Source organism: Pelophylax lessonae (genome assembly GCF_965119305.1).
Source record: "Pelophylax lessonae genome assembly, chromosome: 5".
Taxonomy (NCBI): Eukaryota; Metazoa; Chordata; class Amphibia; order Anura; family Ranidae; genus Pelophylax; species Pelophylax lessonae.
This window is the reverse complement of record NC_138772.1, coordinates 381,902,856-381,923,068: the sequence shown is the minus strand read 5'-3', so window position 1 is coordinate 381,923,068 and position 20,213 is coordinate 381,902,856. Positions and strand designations below refer to the sequence as shown.

Genomic DNA, 20,213 nt, shown 5'->3' with positions numbered 1-20,213 from the left:
TGTGTCTAGAATTAGACCCAGATATTCGAGCCTCTGGGTGGGAACCAGAAATGACTTTTGCTGGTTCACCAGCCACCCGAATTCCTGTAAAGAAATCATAGTAATTTCTATGTTTTGTAGCAAGGTCTGAGGAGACTCTGCATGAAGCAGAAGATCGTCTAGGTAACAAAGGATCGATATGCCTCTTTGGCGCAGAAGTGCCAACATTGGGGCCAACACCTTCGTGAAGACCCGCGGAGCCGTGGCGAGACCGAAAGGTAACGCCACAAACTGATAGTGGTTCTCTTCTACGGAAAAGCGTAGAAACCGCTGATGTCCTGCGAAAATGGGAATGTGAAGATATGCGTCCTTGATGTCTATGGACGCTAGGACATCCCCTGGATGCAGAAAGGCTGCTACTGTGCGAATGGACTCCATTCTGAATCTTCTTATGTTGACAAAAGAATTGAGTGCCCTTAAGTCCAGAATTGGACGCACTTTGCCCTCTTTCCTGGGTATTGTAAATAGGTTTGAATAAAACCCTTGAAACCGTTCTGTCCAAGGAACGTGGACTACCACTCCTTGTTGTAGTAAATCTGTGACTGCTCTCCGCAGATCGTCTAAACGATCCGGGGATAGTCGGCTATTGGAAGGGAAGAATCGCGCCGGTGGGAGAGATCGAAACTCGATCTTGTACCCTGACCTTATGACTTCGCAAACCCATCTGTCCGGGATTCTGGAAAGCCATGGATCCGGGAACCGGCGAAGACGTCCCCCCACCCCAGTTATGCGTGGGGGCGCACCTTCAGGCTTTGGACGGTTTATCTTCAGGTCTAGAGGGGGCGGGCTTTTGCTTGCCCGACCAACGACCCCTGACGCCTCCTGCAGGAGCTTTGGAGGACTTAATTTTTTCACCCGCGGGACGAAAAAACCTCTTGTGAGCAGAAAAAGAAGGCCCTCGTCTTTGACGAGTTCCTTTACCTTTAAAATTTTGCGGTAAAAAGGTGCTCTTTCCACCCGTGAGATCCTAATGATCTCATCTAAGTTGGCTCCAAATAGACGCTCTCCTAAAAAGGGGATATTAGCCAATGCTTTTTTGGAACCTTGGTCGGCTAACCAACCTTTTAGCCACAGTGTACTGAGACAGATGCTCGCGCCAATAATGAAGTGGCGTCTAACGCCGCATCACACACAAACTGTAACCCCTGTATCATTTGTTCCAACAAATCTGATACCGCCTGAGGGACCTCTTCTAGGTCCCGGCGTAACCACTTGGTCCATACAGTTACAGCCTGCGAAACCAGACCAATAGCAATTATTGGTCTGAAAGCTGATCCAATCAAGGTAAACATGGTGCGAGACATAGCTTCTATCTTGCGATCCACTGGATCTTTAAAAAGACGGAGCGTCTTCTAGAGGAATAACCGTGGCTTTATTCAATCTAGCAATTGGTGAATCCACCACCGGTGGTTCTGTCCATTTCTTAATGAGGGTTTCCTCAAACGGATAACGCCTGTTAATGCGTTTAGAAATAGTAGAAAATGCGTTCTGGCAGACTCCATTCTTCTTTGATTGGATTGCCAAAACATTTGGGCAATGGAAAAACCTTTGCCACTTTGATGCGTTTTTTAGTCCCAAAAGGGATTTCAGTTTCAGCTATTTCTGACGGAATACCCTGTAATCTTAAGGTTTCTTGAACAGATACAATGAGTGCGTTTACCAACGCTTCCTCTCTGGCTATGGCTGATGCCGAAACATCCTCCTCACTGTCTGAAAAGACAGTACACGAGACACCAATACCAGATGAAGTACCTGCAACTGCAGAAATAGGCTCAGAGTCTGAATCCGAGGTTACAGATAATAAGGGGTTAGGCGGGGGTCGCTTACTTGCGCCCTGTCCCTGACAAGCCACTTCCACCCGGGACACAAAAGTTTCCATAATAGCGGACAATGATTCAATCGTCAGTGGGGTGCTGGAGGATCCCGCAGACCCCTCGAGGGGATCCGGAGGAGATACACGAGTGGCAGGGTCCATGTTAATTCAGGACACCTTTGCCAGAAAACACAAAAAAACTTTTTTTTTTTTTTTTACATTTTTTTTTTTTTTTTTTTTATGTGTCTCCCCCTAGCGCAATAGCGCCCCTCAGAGTACCTGCTTCTCGATCCCACAGAGAGAGAGAGGGACCCCCAAGGCTCACCAACCGATGCAGTGAAGTTTCCAACCAACTGCAGTCAGCGTCTGTCTTTTACAGACTGGAAGGAGCTGTTGCTTTTTCCCGGGTAGAAGGACGTGGCTCCGCCCCCTGTGTACGCCTTCCGGCGTTCCCAGCTCTCCACGAGGTAGCTGGGCTCATGAAACATGGCCGCCCCCATACAGGAGACATTAGACTCCAAAAACATGGCGGCCGGCGTGACCTGAGGACATGCATGCACCTGGTCTACGGCAAAATGGCGGCGGACCGCCGAAATCGTTTTTCCCAGCACATCCACCTGCATCTCTGCTGAGTGGCGATTGATTGATCTACAGGAGATACACTACAAATAAGGTAGGATTATACCTCCTATGTCTGCTGTAATGCTACAGTCTGCTGGGTAGAGTGTTAGCTCTCAAACCAAGTCCACTTCCCACAAACACATACTGTATTTACAAGGGGGACTTTTAGTGTCAGATATATACTGACCATGTATGGAGGGGCCCATAATTCATACTGCCTCATAACGAGGAAAGAAAAAAGGGAACGTTTACTCACCATACCGAACCGACAGGCACCCTCTCTTCACAATACCCTCTCCACCGGGGTGGGGGTTTGTGGACCACTTCGGACACCTCGACTCTCAGGATCCTGGCGTCCAAGCGAGACTTAACTCGCAAGGTCAGTCCCTCCACTGGGACTCCGACGCGGCCGACCCAGCGCGGAGCTCTGGTCTGCACGCTTGAGGCAGAAACCGGGGTGACCACTGGATCTCAACATCCAGCCCGTCGCCCGGCCCCGCATACTTACTTGAATGTGTCGCGGCCGACCAAGCGCAATGCAATGGTCTGCGCGCGCTCGTAGGCCGGCTGGGGTGACCACTAGTGTCGCCCAGTCCGGCGTTTTTGCTTGAAGATCTCACAGGAAAAACACTGGAGAAAAAACTACCTAAAAAATATTTCTTCTAAAGAAAAAATCTTGCCAGGACCAAAAAGATCCCAGCAAGGAACTTAGGTCCTTACTCCTGACTAGACAGAAAAAAACTGATTCCCTGTAGCAGAGAGAGGGAGGATATACCCTCAGGGACTGCCCCTAAGGTGGAGCCAGAACGTTTTGTCTTTCTGCCTAGTCCTACTCCTGCGGAGACAACATAACCCAGCTCTTGAGAATCAAGAAGACTACGTCTGTCAATGAGCGATAGAGAAAACCAGGCCTCCAAGATGCTACCGAACCAGTTAGCCACAGGCCCAACCGGCATCTACCCCTTGACGTAGTGCACCTCCAGGTAAAGGAGGACTAGACTGCAGCTTGGGTAGGTGAAAGGCCCAGGGCTGTGCCAACAGGACCTCTTGATGAGGACTGCTGTAGAGGAAAGAGATCCCTTGTTGCCATAATGGCGGGAAGAGGTCCTCCCAGGCTTATATACAGAAGTAGATAAGTACTCATCCCTAGAGACACCTGTAGAGGATGGCCAGGTTAGCTATATAAATGAGGGGGCACTGTCCCCTGAAGAGCACATACTGAATGGAGGCAGTGGAATGTCCATCAACCCATCAAAAGCAAGGCAGAGGCATGGACAAGAAAACCCAACTTTCCACCAGACAGGGTATTGCAAATAGAGGGTGAATCCTACCATGAAGGTAATCCATATCCTCAATGCTAGACAGCATAATGGACATAGCAAGTTACACAACAGAACCTACTGTAGCAAAGAAGTTGGAAAGAGATCTCAGCAATGTACTATAAAAGCCATAAAAACAAAGGAGTATACCCTACAGGAGAGGCAGCTTATTAAAATAGAAGTAAACACTCCCAATCTTTACAGCAAAAAAAACACTATCTTAACCTCTGTTGCAATCTTAGCTTCCACAGCCCTGCATAAAAACCCAGCTGTGACACCAGCTGAAAATGACTGGTGTAAAGCATTTCCTTGTGTGCCAGAACATAGGGTGCAGACTTGTCCTATTACCAATTCAGAGGGTTTGCAAATGTAAAGAGGAAAGGATCGCCGCTACTTCCAATCAGCCCAGGTGAATAAATGATGAAGACCCTACAACCTAAATGTTCCCACCAAACCACACACACATGCATTTTGCATTGCCCACCGGGGCTTAATCTTAGGGTGGGCGGGATGAAATGCATCAGGGTGTGTGGTTTGATGGAAACATGTAGGCTGAGGCCCCTCTTCATTGTTTATTCACCTGCTCTGGTTGGGAGTAGCAGCATTACTTCCCCCCTTACACCAGCCAATAATAGCTTGATTATTTAGCTGAGTGTTACCATAAGCACAGTAGTAAGTGGAACAGTCATAATTAAAGGCAACCTGAAAGTGTACGATTCAGGAAACCAAGATAATGATAGGCGCAATTCTGCTTAAAGGTGAAATGGCTGTAACAATGGTAGAGACAGCCCCTCACCAAACAGGACTCGAAGGCATAAACCAGGAGCTTCAAGCCGCTCCAACAGGAGAATGGGTAGCGAGGACAGTCATGGCCCCAGGCTGGAGCCCCAGAAGCCAGCACCACCCATCCTCAGAACAAAGCGGCCACAGCTGATAGGAAAAAAGAAAAGTCAAAGGGGAAGAAAAAAAAAGAAAAGAAAAGGGGAGAATCATTCCAATAAGTCCCTCAGGAAGGGGATGGGGGGCAAAGCCCTCATCAGCTGCCACAGGACACAGCAGGGAAAACTGGGGAGGGAACAGGCTCACCACTCCCTGGAGTCATCTATACCCCGAAAAACCTTCTCAGCACATGTAATTTAAAGATCCAGTGAGAGACTAAGCTCCAGGCCATCAGCAGTTGCAAGCACAAACACACAGCACCGTACTTAAATCTAGGGGGGGTGCTGGAGTGGGCTGTGGTCTACAGAACCCCAAAGTCACCTCTGGCCTCCACTGCAGCAAATCAAGCACAGACTCTCCCAGTCTTCCAGGCTGAAAGAGCATATTCAGACATTTATTAAATGTGATAGGGTGCGCAAAAAATAAATTATATTACGGTGGCCGCAACTAAGACTACAAACCGTATTGGAGTTATGTGAATGAAAAAAGTAAATTAGTGCGCTCAGTAATATAGGTATAAATGTGTAACCGTCAAAACGTATGTACGAATGTGATTAATGTGTAACAGCACAGTGTTAAATTCCATAGAAACGGAAATGGGCACCAAATTGGGCTCAGTATGTGTTTAAGTTGTAAATAACTGTAGATAAACATATGAGGTAGATCATATAATCTATAAATATGATCAAAGTATTTAATGTTACCATTAAGAGTAAATATCAGATAAAGTACATAAACCAATCTTTTTCCAAAACCCATAGTCCTGAATTAACTGGAGCTGGGAAAAGGCTGAGTTTTCCCACATAGGCAATTCCAAAGGCACATCATGGCCACTTTTTTCAAAAATAATTTTTTTGCATAAGACCAGTTCAAATACTCACTTCACACAGGTAATAGTTACAAGGAAAACTACTTTGTGTGTGTGTGTGAGAGAGTGGAGAGTAAAATGTTTTTAAGTTCAAACAATAGTTGAAACAGAGAGAACTAAATTCGGATCTCAAAGAATCAATGGGGAAGGAACAAGGGAGATACATGAGAGACTCCCAAGACGAGGGTCTTAATCAAAGAATGAGAGACCAACAGTCACTGAAGCAAAATTGAAATACTGGTCTAAATCCAAGTGCAGGAAGAAGAGGAATTAGCCCTTGGGAGAAGCTCTTGGCTTGAAAAACCCCAAGACATACCAAGTGAAGTATGCCTTCCACATCCAAGGATAGACCATGTGGTAAGGAGACTTAATAGCTTTTAACAACATATGAATCAAAGACTTAGCCCTGATCCCTTAGAAGCTAGGTTTCATTAGGCATGTCATTATTGGCCCTTGGGACAGATAATCAGGCACTGCCCACAGAACATCTGCCAGACGTATTTCCAAGTTGGCTTATCACATTCACCTAGGCCAGTCTACACCTGGAATGTATATAGCCGACAAGGCAGGAATGTGGAGTTCTGCCAAGGACAGGATCTGTTCTACCTCTGTTGCTACAGTAAGTCTCCTGGTTTATTGCTGATTATTATTATACACCACTGTTGTGGCATTGTCCCATTGAATCCAGGAAAGGATGCCCGTACAATATGAGCCTTCAACAGGGTGGTCCAACACTGAGGGCCTGAATCGCCTGAAATTCCAGGATGTTTTTCTGGAGACTAAAAAGATCAAGTCCCTGCATTAAAGAATTGCCCATGACTCCTTCCCAGCTTGACATCTGTTGTACGAATCTTCCAAAGGATGAGAAGAAAGGACTTTCCTTCCCTAACTCAAGGTCCTGATTTCTGAGTCACCAAGCCAGGGATTTGCTGGCCTTTTGTGTCAACCAAACTGCTATCTCCAGAGGCAACACTGACTTGTCCCACTACGACAAAATTTTGAATTACACGTCTGGAGGGAAATACGGAGAAAACTGCCTAGAAAGAGGAAACCCATGTTGGAGATACAACAGCTTTCAGCTTAGCTGATAAACTGCATTTTACAAATAGGACAGTAGATGTCGCTAATGCTAAGTGATATGCTATGCATTCTCTATTATGTGTTGTCATTTCCTGTACACTGCACTGTACTTGCTGGTTATCTCTTCCGGTCTGTTGTTCTTCTTACAAATGAGAAGGTGATATCTTTGATTCCTGTGTTATGTTCCAATAAAGAAGCCAGTTCCTGTTTACTGCACAATGTCTGATCTGAATGGACTCCGCTGCACCCAGTGATCGCACTCTGCAACAGGTTATGGGCCCAGGATCCGGATAAAGATCAACATAAGGAAGGTTTCCAGTGACATCTCCTATAGACAAGTAAGACTGTTCATATATAAAGGAGGGAAAAATGTCTGGAAACTCAGAACTTAAACTCTCAGTGGCCAAGCTGAACAATGACAATTATCAGCTATGGAAGTTTAAAGTGGAAATGCTATTATCTAGAGAGGACTTGTGGGAGGTTACCACTACAGAGAGGCCACAGGACAATAATCAGGATTGGGATAAGAAAAACAGACAGGCACGGGCCACCATAAGCTTACTAGTGGAGGATGATCAGCTCATACATATACGCCATGAGGACACAGCAAAAGGCACGTGGGACAGACTGAATAGACTGCATGAAAGATCCAGTTTAACCACTTGCCTACAGTGCACTTTCACCCCCTTCCTGCCCAGACCGATTTTCAGCTTTCAGCGCTCTCACACTTTGACTGAGAATTACTCAGTCATGCAACACTGTACCCATACGAAAATTGTGTCCTTTTTTTCACACAAATAGAGCTTTCTTTTGATGGTATTTGATCAATACTGGGTTTTTTATTTTTTGTGCTATAAATAAAAAAAGACTGAAAATATCGTGAAAAAACGAATTTTTCTTTGTTTCTGTCATAAAATTTTGCAAATTAGTCATTTTTCTTCACAAATTTTGGCCAAAATTTATACTGCTACTTATCTTTGGTAAAAATAACCTAAGTGTACATTATTTGGTCTTTGTGAAAGTTATAGAGTCCACAAGCTATGGTGCGAATCATTGAAAATTGATCACACTTGCTCACACCTGATGTACTGAAGGCCTATCTCATTTCTTGAGACACTAAAAAGTCAGGAAAGTACAAATACCCCCCAAATGACCCCTTTTTGGAAAGTAGACATTCCAAGGTATTTAATAAGGGGCATGGAGAGTTTTTTGAAGTTGTCATTTTTTCCCACAACTCTTTGCAAAATGAATATTTTTTTTTTTTTTTTTTTTTTTTTTTTTTACAAATTGCCATATTAACAGGTTATTTCTCTCACACAGCACATGTATACTTGCAACTACACCCCAAAACACATTCTACTACTCCTCCTGAGTATGGCGATACCACATGTGTGAGTGAGACTTTTTCACAGCCTGGCCACATACAGAGGCCTAACATTCAAGTAGCCCCGTCCGGCATTCTAGGAGCACAAATTACACATATAATTTCCTGACAACCTATCGCACTTTTGAAGGCCCTGGAGCACCAGGACAATGGAAACCCCCATAAAATGACCCCATTTTGGAAAGCAAACAGCCCAACGTATAATTTTTGAGGCATAATGAGTCTTTTGAATATGTCATTTTTTTCCACAAGTTTTTGGAAAATGTGGAAAGAAAATGAAAACACATTTTTTTTTACACAAAGCTGTCCATTTATGCAATATTTCTAACACATATCATGTACATAGCAAAAATTGCACCCCAAAATACATTCTGCTATTCCTCCTGAGTATGGCGATACCACATGTGTAACACTTTTTCACAGCCTGGCCACACACATAGGCCTAACATCCAAGTAGCGCTTTACACAAAGTTGTCCATTTATCCACTTTAAGACTGGGCCTATTTTTGACACTTGGTGTTTACAAGCTAAAATCATTTTTTTTGCTAGAAAATTACTTGGAACCCCCAAACATTATATATTTTTTTTAGCAGAGACCCTAGAGAATAAAATGGAGATCGTTGCAATATTTTTTATCACACCATATTTGCGCAGCAGTCTTCCAGATGCGATTTTTTTGAAAAAAATGCACTTTTTTGAACTAAAAAATAAGAAAACAGTAAATTTAGCACAATTTTTTTCCATAATGTGAAAGATAATATTACGCCGAGTAATTAGATACCCAACATGTCATGCTTCAAAATTGCGCATGCTCACAGAATGGCGCCAAACATTGGTACTTAAAAATCCCCATAGGCAACATTTTAAAAATTTCTGCAGGTTACTAGCTTAGAGTTACAGAGGAGGTCTAGGGCTCAAATTATTGCTCTCGCTCTAACGATCGCGGCGATACCTCACATGTATGGTTTGAACACCGTTTACATATGTGGGCGGGAATTGCGTATGCGTTTGCTTCTGCGCGCGAGCTAACGGGGACAGGGCGCTTTAATTTTTTTTTTTTTTTTTTCCCTATTTATTTTATTTATTATTTTTTTATTTTTACACAGTTTAAAAAAAAAAAATGTTTTGATCATTTTTATTCCTATTACAAGGAATGTAAACATCCCTTGTAATAGAAATAGGCATGACAGGTCCTCTTTATTGTGAGATCTGGGGTCAAAAAGACCTCACACCTCACAACTACACTAAAAAAGAAAAGAAAAAAAAAAATTGTTGAAAGAGGAAAAAAAAAAAAAGAAAAAAAAAAAGCGGCCCTTTAAACCGGTTGCTAGGCAACGTCTTTTGACGTAGCTCCGGTCCTCCAAGACCATAGAGTTGAGTGAGGGCCATCTTGCCCTCACTCGACTTCCTGTCTCTGAGGATCCGGGACCGGATAGTTTTCCCCGCTGCCGGCGGGTCCGGTAAGCTGGGAAAACGTCTGGGATGCGGCAGGAGGGGGGCACCTCTTCCCCTGCACCGTAAGGGTAATTCCGCGGCGAATCCGCCACTGGGACCACCCTTATCTGAAAGCCGACCCCCGCCGTTTCAAAAAATACCGGGGTTATCTGCTGCCATAACCCCAGTATTTAGCTTTTAATGGCCGACGCATATAGTCGTTAGGTGGTCAGTAAGTGATTGCATGCATATGGCAAACAGGTGACGATGACTGATGGGGTGACAGGTGACGATGACTGATGGGGTGACAGGTGACAATGACTGATGGGGTGACAGGTGACAATGACTGATGGGGTGACAGGTGACAATGACTGATGGGGTGACAGGTGACGATGACTGATGGGGTGACAGGTGACGATGACTGATGAGGTGACAGGTGACGATGATTGATGAGGTGACAAGTGACGATGATTGATGGGGTGACAGATGACAATCACTGACGGGGTGACATGTGACGATGATTGATGGGGTGACAAGTGAGGATCACTGATGGGGTGTCAAGTGACGATGATTGATAGGGTGACAGATGACGGTGACTGATGGGGTGACAGGTGACGATGACTGATGGGGTGACAGGTGACGGTGATTGATGGGGTGACAGGTGACGGGCGATGGTCACTGATGGGTGACAGGTGACGGGCGATGGTGCACGGCGGTACTGATGGCAGTCTCTGGTGACCGGTGAATTTTAGGCTACGTTCACATGTGAGCGTAGCGATCACGGGCAGAATCACTGCGATTCTGCCCGTGATCCAGAAATCATTGCAAATTGCGGGACGCCTGTGCGTTGCCCGTGATTTGCAATAGCACCCCAAACGCTGTGCGATGTTGCTGCGATTTCCGCCTGCCGAATCGAGGTAACATCACGCAAACAATGCATGACGCCCCAAAGAAGCTCTTGTACCTTTTTTGGGCGTCATGCGTTGTTTGCGCGATGTTACCGCGATTCGGCAGGCGGAAATGGTGGCAACATCGCACAGCGTTTGGGGTGCTATTGCAAAAAATGGGCAACGCACAGGCGTCCCGCAATTTGCAATGATTTCCGGATTGCGGGCAGAATTGCGGTGATTCTGCCTGCGATCGCTGCGCTCACATGTGAACGTTATGGGTGTCAATTTCTGGGCACTGATGAGGTGACTGTTGGGTGACAGGTGACATGGGGGGGGCTGAGGACTGTGTGGGGGGACCTTTATTAGTGTGATTTTACTTTTACATGTGTACAGAGCAGTAACTCACTATTTCTAGCTCTTCTCTCCTCACACTGGAAACTGTATGAGGAGAGAAGAGCTAGTAACACTGAGTTACTGCTCTTTGTTTACATTTTCTGATCGGCTGTGAATGGATTCACAGCCGATCACATAGTAAACAGTCACTATCAGTGACTGTTTACTACTGCCGGTGACAGCTGTGTTCCTATGGAACACAGTGCCACCGACATGACCGCGCTGCGCGCTCCCGATCGCGCATGCGCGGTCATCTCCCGGCCGCCTCCATTGTGATCGGCTGTGTCATTGGAACACAGCCGATCACGTGGGAAACAGCCACGCCCAGTGGCTGTTTCCCCCCTGCCGGTGACGGGGGGTGTCCCGGGGACACCCCGACACCGGCAGTGCACGGCGGCGCGCCCGCGATTGCGCGCCTGCCGTGCAGTTCCTGGGTCACGTCATATGACGTCCGCCCAGGATAATAGCCGCACCGTCCCGCCGTCATATGACGGCGGGCGGGCGGTAAGTGGTTAAACAGCAAGCTGTTTCTACTGCGGAAACTTTACAAAATGAGACTTAGCAGAGAACAGGACATGCAGGAGCACATAAACGTAATGCTGGAAGTGATTGCGCAACTCAGATCAATCGGGGAGGATATAACAGACAGCCACGCAGCAGCCATGTTGTTATGCAGTTTGCACGATACATATACTGCACTGATCAATGCACTGGAGACACGGCCTGAGACAGATCTGATGCTATCATTTGTAAAAACCAGGCTCATAGATGAGTATCAGAGAAGAAAGGAATTAGTGCATGACTCCACAGAAACCGACACCAGAACCGCTCTTAAAGCTACAGACACAAGGTTGCACAGGAAAGAGACCAGAGTGTGTTTCAGATGTCACAAACAGGGACACATAAAGAAAGACTGTACTATATGGAAAGCAGAGCAAAGAAGACAGCGTCCCTCTTATGCTAAACAAAAGGTCAAAGCCATAATCAATGATCCATGGGAAGGAAACTTGAATGCCACATTTAAAGCGACAGGCAACCATAAATGTCAAGGCTGGTGCATCGATTCGGGGGCAACCAGTCACATGACGAGTGATAGACGTTTTTTCACAGAACTTGATCTGAACAACAAAGAAACTATTTATCTTGCAGATGGAAGCAAAATACATGCAGAAGGATTTGGGCATGGAACCCTTGTTTGCCCTGATGATGCGGGACACAATCTAGCAATACCAGTGAAAGATGTGCTTTATGTTCCTAATCTAGAAGGAGGACTCTTTATCTGTGAAGCGTCTAACAGCCAGAGGACTCACTGTAACATTCCAAGGTGACAAGTGTTCAATCCTAAAACGGCAACCAGACAGTAGCAAGTGCCAAGCTGGATGATCATTTATATCACCTTGACACAGTGAAGGAAAAGGTTAGACTATGTACACACAAGCACAATGACTGTATACATATATGGCACAGACGTCTAGGTCACAGACACCCAGAATGCATACAGGAACTACAGAGGAGGAATCTGACAAGGGATCTAACAATATCCCCTTGTCCAGTTACTGTTAAGTGTGAATGTTGCATTAAATCCAAAGCTACAAGAGCAACACTTCCCAAAGTCAGTCAGAAGAGAGCTTCAAGACCACTTGACTTAGTTCACAGTGACGCGCGTGGTCCCCTAAACCCACCTACACCTGGAGGCAAAAGGTACATAGTGACTTTCATAGACGACTATTCAAGATACACAGTCACCTACCTAATGCAACACAAGAGTGAAGTTTTTGACAAATTACAAGACTACATAATAAAGACCAGTAACAAGTTTCAGAGGAAGCCTCTCATACTTCGGAGTGACAATGGAGGTGAATTCACAGGATATAAAAGATACAAGAGTACTTAAAACAGAATGGAATAGAACTTTAAAAGACAGTCCCATATACACCAGAACAAAATGGAGTAGCTGAAAGAAAGAACAGAACTCTGACTGAAATGATCAGATGTATGCTGACAGACTCTGGACTACCACAAAAATACTGGGGTGAAGCAGCTATGACAGCTACATATTTGCAGAACAGACTTCTTTCCAGAACAATAGAGAAAACTCCATATGAACTTTGGCACAATGAGAAGCCAAATGTAAAACACCTAAGAGTTTTTGGATGCAAAGCATTCATCTACATACCTGAAGAAAAACGCACCAAACTCCAAAACAGAGCATTTGAAGGTATCTTTGTTGGATACAGTGACAATGTCAAAGGTTACAGAATCCTTGATCCCAAAACAGACAAGGTTACCATTAGCAACAGCATAACTTTTGTTGAAGATTTCAGAGACAATGTAATGACTACAGTAGAAGCAAGAATAGAAGAGAAAACTGACATTGACCAGCCCATCTCTGTAACTTCTGAACAAACAGTTGAAGTGAGTGCAGACTCTACCAGTACTGAAGAGCAGACACAAGAAGGCTCAGACACAAAACCGAGACGTTCAACAAGAGAAAACAGAGGTAAACCACCTGTACGTCTCTCATACAAAGCAAGTACTGCCAGTATCAACGAACCTGCAACCTGAGAAATATCTCAGCTTTCAGAACAAGAATCAAGTAAATGGATAAAGGCTGCTGATAAAGAGATAAAATCCATGCATGACACTAAAACATGGACACTAATGCCCCATACACACGTGCAGATTATCTGCAGACTTTTGTCTGCAGACTTACCAAAACCATATAATATGAGGTCAAACCTAAACACTTTCAATTTGTATGCAATCCGGCAGGCCCTTGCACTACATAGAAAAGGTAAGTCTGCAGACAAAAGTCTGCAGATAATCTGCACGTGTGTACGGGGCATTACAGAACTACCACCCGGAAGGAAAGCCATAGGCTGTAAATGGACTTTTAAAGTGAAATACAATGCAGATGGCACAATTGAGCAATACAAAGCAAGACTTGTAGCCAAGGGCTATTCTCAAAAATACGGAGAGGACTATGATGAGACATTTGCACCAGTAGTCAAGCACACTACAATACGGACTTTACTGACAGTAGCCGTCACAAGGAAAATGCAAGTTAAACATTTTGATGTGAAAACCGCATTTCTACATGGCGAGCTAACAGAAGAGATTTACATGGAACAGCCGCCAGGGTTCAAAGATGAACAAAGGCCAGACCTAGTTTGCAAACTTCGCAGGAGTATATATGGTCTAAAGCAAGCAGCCAGAGCGTGGAATATAAAAATAAATGAAGTGCTCACACATCAAAACTTTCTGAGGAGTAAAGCGGACCCCTGCTTATACACAAAGAAATTGGGAGACAGATGGGTCTATATGCTTATTTATGTGGATGATATCCTGATTTGCTTTGAGCAAGAAGGGGATGAAGTAGAAATACTAGAAAAACTAAATCAGAACTTCAACACCAAAGATCTTGGCAACATAAAGAATTACCTCGGCATCCAGATCGAGAGAGAGGAAGATGGCAGCTTTCTTCTGAACCAAAGACACAAAATACAAGAAATAATTGAAACATTTGGAATGGAAGACGCCAAACCAGTAAAGTCTCCTATGGAAACCAACTACCTAAAGGAGATGAATTGCCAAGATAACCCATTACCTACCAATACTCAATACAGGAAGGCAATAGGGAAATTGCTGTATCTTACCACTGCTACAAGGCCGGACATTGCAGCAACTGTTGGAATCCTATGCAGAAAGGTTTCGATGCCAAGTCAAAAGGACTGGAATGCTGTAAAGCGAATCATTCGCTATCTTAAAGGGACTTTGCACTACAAGTTAAAGTTACCAGCAAGTGATGAAAGCACCTTAACAGGATATGTGGATGCTGACTGGGCAGGAGACACCAGCGACAGGAAATCTACCAGTGGATACTTATTTTTTCTGTCAGGAGGTGCCATCAGTTGGACTAGTAAAAAGCTACTCTCTGTTTCACTGTCGTCTACTGAAGCAGAATACCTTGCTGCAGCGCAGGCAAGCCAAGAAGTTATATGGCTGAGACAGCTATTAACAGATTTGGGTCAACCACAGTTGGGACCAACAGAAATCTATGAGGACAATCAAGGATGCCTTGCACTTGCACGCATGGAAGGAGGTAATTCAAGAACCAAGCACATTGATGTGAAGTTCCACTTTCTTAGGGATCTTCAAGAGCAAGGTCTTCTTGAGTTACTTTATTGCCCAACCGAGGATATGACAGCAGATATTCTTACAAAGCCTCTGACCGCTGAAAGACACTCAAGGCTTACAAAGAAGATGGGTTTAATAGACTAAGCCTTAGCTGTTGAGAAGGGGTGTTGGAGATACAACAGCTTTCAGCTTAGCTGATAAACTGCAGTTCACAAATACTGTAGGACAGTAGATGTCGCTAATGCTAAGTGATATGCTATGCATTCTCTATTATGTGTTGTCATTTCCTGTACACTGCACTGTACTTGTTGGTTATCTCTGCCTGTCTGTTGTTCCTCTTACAAATGAGAAGGTGATATCTTTGGTTTCTGTGTTATGTTCCAATAAAGAACCCAGTTCCTGTTTACTGCACAATATCTGATCTGAATGGACTCCGCTGCACCCAGTGATCGCACTCTGCAACAACCCATAACTCAGAAACACTCATACAGAAGCTGAGAGTTTGAACCCGAGACCGGAGAATTTTACGTTTCATCTGGTGAAAGAAGACTCTGACCTCAGGAATGTCGAGGACCAGATTCAGACTCTAATACCCCAAGTTAAGGGTCTGTTCCAGCAATTAATTCTGAAGGTTAAGGATCCACTAAAACCTCTAATGTCTGGACAGCTGGATATACATTGTTCCACAACTGGGGGTGGCAAAAGAAGGCAGCAGGCCAAACACTGGAACCAGAACCATGGTGAACAGCCAAAGTGCAGACAAAAATCCAAGGTTTGGCCACAAACTGGTAGTGTAGGAGTCCCATTGAAAAGCCTAGAAAGCTCTGATGCACTGGAAATATGGGCACATGCAAGTAAGCATCTTTGATGTCCACAGAAGCCAGGAAGTCTCCAAGGCAAAGGGAGGCAATGACAGATCTGGTAGATTCCATCCTTGTTTTATTTTGGACTCAAAAAGGTAAACATTCAGAGCTTTGAGATCCAAGATGAGGCCAGTGCTCTCTTTTTAATTAAGCAACAGTAAACAGATTCAGATAATTTCGAAGCTTGAGGAGAGGAGACAGGGAGTGAAACTTGAATGTGTAGCTTTGGAATACTACCTCCTACACCCAGGCATCCAAAATATAGGCAGTCTTCCACAAGGATTTGCAGACACAACCATTTTCTGGAAAATGGGGGGGGGGGAAACGACACCCCCTTCGTGTGGAGAAAGCAATGTCTGATGATTTGGCAGACTTAGAAAGCCAGACTAGAATAGGAGCCAAACTTTGGGGGGGTCTTGAAGTTGAAGTTGGGGGACTAGAGAAATAAAAAAAAAAAAAAACTGACATTTCTTTACAGTCAGAGAAGTGCACGACTTATATTTCTAATCTTCCACTGGGGAAAATAGACGCTCTTGTCACCATTAGCATCTCAGATGATATTTTCAAGAGCTAGACCAAAGAGATGTGATCCCTGAAAGGTCTTTCAGATCAAATATTGCAGACACAAAGGTTTTGCAGTCCAGCACTTCAGCCATAGTGCCCTACGCATATGCACTGAATTGAGGCACATACGAGAGATTAAACAGGAGGCTTTCAGCAAAACATCACACCTAACACTACAGCCATCTGCTCCATCAGTTTAAAAAGCAGTGGTTAGATCTCTTAAGGGATTCTGACCAGTAAGACATGGTTTGACAATGTGGAATGACAGCCAGAATCAGGCTTAGGGCAGGACATGCCAGTATGAACAGAGCTCAGAAAAGGGCTTCCAAATGCCTATTAGTTGGATCCTTTAAGACCAATCCATCCTCCACTGGTATGGTAAGTGTCTTGATAGGCGAGTCCTTAAATGAATGAGAAAAATTGGATTTTTGACATACCGTAAAATCCATTTCTCTGATGGTCATTGACAGACACCGCTCCTCATCTTCTTGACTACGTGGGTTATGTTGTCCCCTACAGGAGTAGGACACTAGGCAGTAAAGAACTTGCCTATGCCTATAGGGCAGTCCCAGAGGGTATACAGTACTCCCACTCTCTGCTATAGGTACTCAGTTTTGTTATAAAGAGAGTCCGAAGAAAAAACCCAAACTCCATAGAGGGGTGGGTGCTGTGTCTGTCAAACATCAGAGAAATGGATTTTATGGTAAGGCAAAAATCCCATTTTCTCTTTCATTCATTGATAGACACAGCTCCTCATCTTCTTGACTACGTGGGACACCCCAAAGCAGTATCAAAACATGAGGGGTGGCAACAGCAAGAAAAAAATACTTCCTAAGGCTAAACATAGCCAACCAGGTAACATGGAGCTCAACCATAAAACAACTGGAGCTCATCTGAAAAAAGTAAGAGGACCAAGTCCTCCAAACAGCAGCCTGCAAAACCTTGCGGCCGAAGGAAGAATCTGCAGATGCCAACACAACCACTTTACAAAAACTTTGTAAAAGCGTGCACCGATGACCTGGTGGCCGCCTTGCAAACCTGCATCACTGATGCTTGATGACAGAAATCAAAGGAGACACTAAGCGCCCTAGTAGAGTGCTCCTAAACAGGGAAAGGAGGAACCTGCCCCCTGATGCAATAGGCCGGAATCACCATCTGATCCAACTGAAAATGGCCACAGAAGAAGCGGACAACCCTTCGTGAAGTCCATCTGTGAACACAAATATAGAGTCTGACTTTCTAATAGACTCCATAGCTGCCAGGTACACCCTGATTGCCCGGACCACATCCAGTATATGCAAGGCAATTTCCTTCAGATGTTTAGGCCTGGGACACAGGGAAGGCAACACAATGTCTTCATTCAAAAGACATTCAGAGACCACCTTAGGAAGGAATGATGGACAGATGCAAAGCACCACCTTTTCCTTGTGAATCGCCCTAAGGTGAACGACAGGATAATGTCGTCAGAGCCGACACCATGCATGCAAAGGTGATCGCCACCAAGAAGGTCACCTTCTGGGGCAGCGTAGAAAACTAGGGAGGTGTGTTGGCGCTCAGAGGTAGTGCAGTAGGGATAACTGCTGCAAGTAGGGGTTAATGCCAAGTTTTGTATCCAGGGTGTGTAGCCAGGATACAATTAGGCATCACACAAACCATAAAATGTAGGCACAAGGAGGGGATTAAAAGTCCATGTGCAAGCCCCTGGAAAAAAGGTGGTGGTGGACTATCCTGAAATCCAGAGGGGAAGGAAAGGGTCCAGGGTGGTTCCAGGGATGGATGGATGAACACTCAGGGCTGCTGACCGAAGGAGTGAAGCCAACTCTGTATTAATTTTTAGGAGCAGCGTAAGCAGGAAAACCTCCCGAATATTTTCAAAGAGAAGCTTCAGTAGAGCTGAAAGCACCACATTAGGATTCCAGGGTGGCAACGGAGAAAAGGTATGCACCAGGGAGTGTGTGGCGAAAGGTTGTTGGAAAAAGACAGTCAAAGCCCAATACCTGGCCCTTGATGGTACGCAAAGCCACATTCTATTCAACCCCCCATAGAAAGAAGGTTAAGATCCGATCCACCGAGAAGGAGCGAGGATGAACCCCAAGAGACTCACCCAGGCAATGTACGTCTTCCACGTGCGATGGTAGATCTTCCTAGAGGCAGATTTCCTAGCTTTTAGCAGGGTAGTAATCACTGATTAAAACAAACCTCCATCTTTCAGCTCCTGGCGTTCAACAGCCAAGCCATTAAAGCCAGCGACAATAAAGCAGCTTGGAAGATTGGTCCTTGGGACAGCAGATCCTCCCAGGTAGGAAGTCCCCAAGGAGCATCGGCAACCAGCCGTACTAGATAGACATACCAAGACCGGCGAGGTCAGAAGTTTGAGAGGGCTATAACGATTCTGTCAGCCCACCTTAGAATGCCGGCTACTTACAGAGTCACCAGGACACTTCTTGTGCCCCCTTGGTGATTGACATAGACCACGGCCGTGGCACTGTCCAAATGAATTTGTACCAGACACCCCTGAAGACGATTGTCCAATGAGCCAGACAAAGTCTTATTGCTCAGAGTTCCAGTACACTAAATTGGCAGTCTGGGCTCTGCCAGATCCCCTGAGCACGTCTGTGCGGAGGACGCCTACCCACCTGGATAGGCTGGCTTCCATGGAGACAACCCTCCAGTACAGGGGGAGAAAGATGTTCACTGTCGAAGAGCTGGAGAGCTAAGCCACCTCTAGAGACCGTGGATCCCTAATCAATTTCACCAGAAACTCTTTAGCAGAGAGCTCATGTGGAACTAAGCAAACAGACCGCCTCAAGGGTGGACACCATCAGGCCCAGCACATGCATGCAAGCCTGGAGAGATAACCGTCTGCTAAACAACAGCAGCTGAATTGCCTCCTGCAACGTCTGGACTTTTTCCCGAGAAAATAAATTAGAATGTGCTGGTAGGCGTCCATGATGTCGATAGAAGCCAGAATAAATCCCCCTGATGTATCAGGGAGGTCCATAGATCCCGAAACCAGCGAAGACATCCCCCCACCCAGATCCGGGTGAGGGCACCCTTTCATGCAGAGGAAGCCTTGTCTGCAGTTCTGGAAGAGCCCGCTCGTGGCTTGCCAGACAAGGTCCTCCTGGAACCTGCAGTGGAGGCCCTGACTCTTGATCCCCTGTCTTGAGATCCTGAGAGATGAAGAGGCTGCTTAGGAGCCCAGGATGGCCCACGTCTACGACAGGGCTCCTTGCCCTTGGTATTCTGCGGAAGAAGAGTACTCCTTCCCTCGTAAAACCCTTAACAATGTCATCAAAGGAAGCTCCAAACAGGTGATCCACTACAAGAGGGAGATCAGATGAGGCCTTCTTAGAAGTCTAGTTCGCAGACCAGCATTTCAGCCAGACAATAAATATACTGAAGGACAACTGCTGATACAGTCAGCCTAAAAATCAAAGGAGCCGCATCACAGACAAACTGTAGCTCCTGAAACAACCGGTCCGCCAACTCCGCAAAGACAGGGGGAAGCTATTCTCCCTCCAGGTCTCGGCGTAAAAGCTAAGCTTGTGGGGGCCTACATGCAATTGCACGGATCCTCAAAGGGAGAGTGGGGGCTTCAGTTTCACTGGGGCTACGGCCTAAATTTTTGAGGGTGCCAGGACGCGAGCCCCAGTGGAGCCAGCCATCCAGGAGAGCGGAGGGGAAGGCGGATGCCCAAATGGGAGGCAGTGGCTTCAGCCATGCTCACAGGGGCTGCCTCATGTAGTTTCCGAGTAGTAGGCTGCAAAGCCGCAGCCTAAACTTTCAGCAGGATCTGGCCGCGAGGCCCGCGGATGCTAAACTATCTGCTCCCCAAGCCCAACAACCACTGCAGGGGCCCAGAGAAT

At 45.6% G+C, this 20,213-nt stretch overlaps 1 protein-coding gene across 1 annotated transcript in view; it reads right to left on the bottom strand.

The window, feature by feature from the left end:
• Positions 1–20,213, bottom strand: part of MPPE1 (metallophosphoesterase 1) — a 176,819-nt gene that overhangs the window by 83,474 nt on the left and 73,132 nt on the right. The gene's annotated exons all lie outside the window — the stretch shown is intronic.